This window comes from Salmo trutta, chromosome 40 (genome assembly GCF_901001165.1).
Source record: "Salmo trutta chromosome 40, fSalTru1.1, whole genome shotgun sequence".
NCBI classification, from domain to species: Eukaryota; Metazoa; Chordata; class Actinopteri; order Salmoniformes; family Salmonidae; genus Salmo; species Salmo trutta.
The window spans coordinates 21,466,468-21,471,999 of NC_042996.1; positions in this window are offsets into that span (position 1 = coordinate 21,466,468).

Genomic DNA, 5,532 nt, shown 5'->3' on the forward strand with positions numbered 1-5,532 from the left:
TTCGTGGAATTCCCCTGTCCCACCCGGAGCGCTTTGACGGTGCACCAGCAAGATGCAAGGGTTTCCATCTACAATGTGACCTGTACCTCGCTCGCTACGCTGGGGCTGTTTCCGGAAGAGACAGGGTTGCCACCGTCATCTCGGCACTGACCGGACGGGCTCTGGACTGGGTTGCCGTGGTCTGGGAGACGGGTGGACCTGAGGTTGAGTCCTACGAGCGCTTCACCCTCCTCTTCCGCTCGGGGTTTGATCATCCTATGGAGGGCCGAGAGGAGGGTGAGCGTCTACTCCGACTACGCCAGGGATCTAGGACCGGCTCGGAGTTCACCCTGGAGTTCCGGACCATCGTGGGGCCTCCACCTGATGGAACGAGTTGGCTCTGGTCACCGTTTTCCGCAGCGGACTGCAGGAGGAGGTACAGCTGGAGTTTGCCTGCTGTGATGAGAACCTGTCATTTGACCAGCCCTCTCGAGAGGACATGTCTATCCCCTCTCCTATGCGGAGACTGAGGCCATGGAGACCTATGTACAGGAGAATCTCCAGCAGAGTATTATCCGTCCTTCTAAGTCACCAGCCTCCTCAAGCTTCTTTTTTGTCAAGAAGAACGATGGGGGACTGCGCCACTGCATTGGTTTATCAAACACTGAACAAGGCCACCGTCAAGTTCAGCTATCCTTTACCCCTCATCCCAACTATCCTGGAACAAATACACGGGTGCAGTACTTCGCGAAGCTGGACTAGAGGAGCGCCTACAATCTGGTGCACATTCGTTCAGGCAATGAATGGAAGACTGCTTTTTCCACAACCACAGGTCATTACGAGTATCCCGTAATGCCCTTTGGCCTGTCTAATGCTCCTTCAGTCTTCCAAGCCTTCATCAACGAAGTGTTTCGGGACATGCTGGGATGGGGCGTAGTGGTCTATATAGACATTTTGGTCTATTCTGCTGCCGGGTCCAGCATGTCTCGTTAGTCAGGTCTGTGCTGAGAAGAATGTTGGAGCATGATCTATATGTTAAACAGGAGAAATGTTTGTTTATCCAGCGGTCCATATGCTTTTTGGGCTATCTCATCTCCACGGAGGGAGTGGAGATGGAGGAGCAATGCGTCAGCGCAGTCAGGTCATGGCCCATCCCCAACTCCGTGAAAGCAGTCCAGGGCTCTTTTGTTTGGGTGCAGCCCAGTGTTTTTGTATACGTGTTTGTTTTGGGTGTATTCGAAAACCCTATTGTGTATTCCTGCGCCTGTCTCCAAATCCTTTACACCAGCGTGACACCCGTGTATTTATCCCTGTGTTTCCTGTCTCTGTGCCAGTTCGTCTTGTTTTGCCAAGTCAACCAGTGTTTCTCCTAGCTTCTATTTTTCCCAGTCTCTGTTTTTTCCTAGCCCACCTGGTTTTGACCCTTGCCTGTCCTCACGCCGTATCCGCCTGCCTGACCACTCTGCCTGTTCTGACCTCAAGCCTGCCTTTCCCCTTGTACTGATTGGACTCGGACCTGTTCACTGAACCCCTGCCTGTCCTGACCTCGAGCCTGCCTATCGCCTGGTACTGTTTGGACTCTGACCTGGTTTATGAACTCTCGCCTGTCCCTGACCTGCATTTGCCTACCCCTTTTGGTATAATAAATATTGGAGCTCAACCATCTGCCTCATGTGTCTGCATTTGGGTCAGACTGGGACCAGCTCCATCACGCTGTCTCCCTGCAGGGAGCCACCATTGGGAGGCATGAGGAGCTACTGCTGGACCTTTTGGAAGGGCTTCATTCCCTGACAGAACGCCACTACCAAGGGTTCAAGGCTATAATGGAGCAAATCAGTGAGTTAGCTCATAGGCAGCCCACCACCTCTGAGACCTCCCAACCACCCAGTAACCTTTCTACTACTAGTGGAATTGTTCAACCTACCCCAGCTCCTCGAGAACCCTGCTTACCTCCTCCGGAGCGTTATGCAGGCAATCCTGGTACCTGACGGGCATTCCTTTCTCAGTGCTCCCTCATTTTCGAACTCCAGTCCTCTTTGTTCCCATCGGACCAATCAAAGATGGCGTATTTAATCACGCTAATGTCCGGAAGGCCGCTCTCTTGGGCAACGGCTGTGTGGTAGCAGCAATCCGCTGTGTGCCATAGCCTGGAGGAATTCATGGCAGAAGTGAGGAAGGTTTTCGATTCTCCGGTGACCAGGAGGGCATCCAGCGGCTCTGTTTGACACCTTTCTCCACAGACTGTCAGAGGGGATAAAGAACGAGCTCGGGAAATACCACTGGACCTCGATTCCCTCTTCGCCCTAGCGATTAGGCTTGATGGGCGCCTACGAGAATGCCGGTGTGAGAGGTTGGGTCTCATGAACACTAGTTCATCTGCTGATGCTGGAGCCTGTCCAAAGAAATCCGGAAATCCCCGAAGTTTGTATTTCCGATGAGAGCCGAAAACACCAGAGGTTCCCAGAGAATAATCGGTGACGGGTGAGTTGGATAATCCTGAGCCCATGCAACTGGGAAGAGCTAGGTTATCGTCGGTTGGGGAACACTCACATAGAATTTAGCCTAACTGTTGTCTGTACTGTACGGGACATTATATATCCACTTGCCCAGTTAAGAAACCCTTTTCTTTAGTGGGTACAAGTACTCTGGTGAGCCAGACTTGGAGTCCCCTAACTTCCATCACCCGTCCACCTTTTTTTTGTGATTCTGCTGTGGGGAGACCAATCTCAAGTCTCTCCAGGTGCTCATTGACTCTGGGACTGATGAATGTTTTATGGATGCTACCATGGTTTCTGAATTAGGAATTCTCACTCAACTTCTCTCTGTCCCCATGGATGCAAGGGCACTGGACGGTTGCTCTATTGAAAGAGTCACCCATAGCACTGTGCCCGTTCATATACGGGTATCAGGAAACCACAGTGAGACCATAAGAGTTCCACATCAATTTTTTTTTTTTTTTTTTGTATTACATTTTTTTAAATAAATTCCCCCCCCCCCCCCCCCCCCCCCGCCCATGTTCCTGTGGTTTTGGAATTTTCTTGGCTCCAGAAACACAATTCTGTTATTGACTGGACCACGAGCTCCATCCTGGGTTGGAGCCCGTTTTGTCATTCTCATTGCCTAAAAGCAGCACAGCCGTCCTTGAGACGTTCCCCTCAGGACGTAAGCAAAGCCACAGATGTCTCTGCTGTCCCCACTGAGTACCATGACCTCCTGGAGGTCTTCAGTAAGGCACGGGCTACTTCTCTTCCCCCGCACAGCACTTATGATTGTGCCATTGATCTCCTCCCAGGCACCACACCACCTCGTGGTCGGCTATATTCTCTATCCGGCCCGGAAACCAAGGCCATGGAGGAGTACATTGAGGATTCTCTGGCTACTGGAGGCATTCGTCCATCTACATCTCCTGCCGGCGCGGGGTTTTTCTTCGTGGAGAAAGACAAGACCCTGTGTCCGTGCATTGACTACCAGGGTCTGAATGATATAACGATCAAGAATCGTTACCCCCTACCACTCCTTTCCTCAGCTTTCGAACATCTACAGGGGGCCACCATTTTTTCCAAACTGGACCTTTTGGAATTGCCTACCACCTGGTTCGGATACGCGAAGGCGATGAGTGGAAGACAGCCTTTAACACAGCCAGTAGACATTATGAATACCAGGTCATGCCGTTTGGACTCATAAGGCTCCAGGCTCTGGTAAACGATATGCTCCGGGACGTGCTAAACCGGTTCATGTTCGTCTACCTTGACGACATCCTGTTTTTCTTTCCGGTCTGCCAAAGAACACATCCTTCATGTCAGACAAGTCCTTCAGCGCCTCCTGGAGAAACAATTGTTTGTGAAAGCAGAAAAGTGAGTTCCACCGCTCTACAATCTCCTTTCTGGGATATGTCATCGCTAATGGAAATGTTCAAATGGATCCGGAAAAAGTGAAAGCAGTGGTAGAGTGGCCTCAACCTACGTCCAGGGTACAGTTACAATGTTTCCTGGGGTTCGCTAACTTCTACCGCCGTTTCATTACAGCACCCTGGCGGCCCCCCTCTCTGCACTCGCCTCTCCCAAAGTACCGTTCACATGGTCTCCAGCGGTCGACAGGGTGCCTGTCACATCGGTCAAGCCTTCGTGGACCTGAAGCATCGGTTTCATCACAGCACCCATCTTTGTCCACCCAGATCCGTCCCGTCAATTTGTGGTAGAGGTTGATGCTTCTGATGTTGGAGTGGGGGCCATCCTGTCCCAGCGATCTGCCCAGAACTAGAAGCTCCATCCCTGTGCTTTCCTGTCCCATCGTCTCAATCCTGCAGAGAGGAACTACGACGTAGGCAACCGAGAACTCCTGGCAGTCAAGATGGCGCTGGAAGCATGGACGCATTGGCTGGAAGGAGCAGAACAGCCATTCTTGGTTTGGACCGATCATGAAAATGTGGAATATCTCCATATAGCCAAGCACCTTAACTCCAGGCAGGCCCGGTGGGCTTTATTGTTCATAAGATTCAACTTCACCATTTCCTACCGCCCAGCGTCCAAAAATGTGAAGCCTGACACCCGCTCCCGCCTATACAGTTCCGCTGCCACACCCTCGGTTTCCGAAACCATTCTCCCTACCTCATGCCTTGCAGCTTCAGTGGATTAGGGTGTTGAAACCTTGGTCCGCAAGGCACAACGTTCCCAGCCTGAACCGGCTAACCGGTTGTTTGTCCCTAACTCAGTCCGGTCCCGGGTCCTGGAATGGGCTCATTTCTCCAGGCTGACCTGTCATCCAGGTTCCCATCGTACCCTAGCCTTCCTCCGACAACGTTTCTGGTGGCCCACAATGGTTCCTGGCATCTGCCTTCATCGCGGCGTGCACATTGTGTGCTCAGAACAAGACATCCTTCAGCCACTGCCTGTCCCTCATCGTCCCTGGTCCCATATCTCTCTGGACTTTGTCACTGGGCTTCCCCCGTCTGATGGCAACACCGTCATTCTGACAGTAGTAGATCGGTTCTCCAAGGCCACCCATTTCATCCCTCTCCCCAAATTACCCTCTGCCAAGGAGACGGCCCAGCTTATGGTGCAGCACATCTTCCAGATCCATGGACTCCCGTTGGACATGGTCTCCCACCGGGGTCCTCAGTTCTCATCTGGAAGGCGTTCTGCACCCTTATTGGGTCATCGGTCACCCTGTCCTGCGGATTCCATCCCCAATCCAACAGCCAGTCGGAGCAAGCTAACCAGGACCTAGAAACCACCCTATGATGCCTGGTCTCAACCAACCCCACTACCTGGAGCCGAAAACTGGTCTGGGTGGAGTATGCCTGGAACACCCTTCCCTTTTCAGCCACGGGGGGTACTGTCATGTCCTGATCTGTTTCACCTGTCTTTGTGATTGTCTCCACCCACCTCCAGGTGTCTGACCTCTCGCCTGCCTATCGCCTGGTACTGTTTGGACTCTGACCTGGTTTATGAACTCTCGCCTGACCTGCCTTTTGCTTTCCCCTTTTGGTATAATAAATATCAGAGCATAACCATCTGACTCCTGTGTCTGCATTTGGGTCTCGCCTTGTCCCCA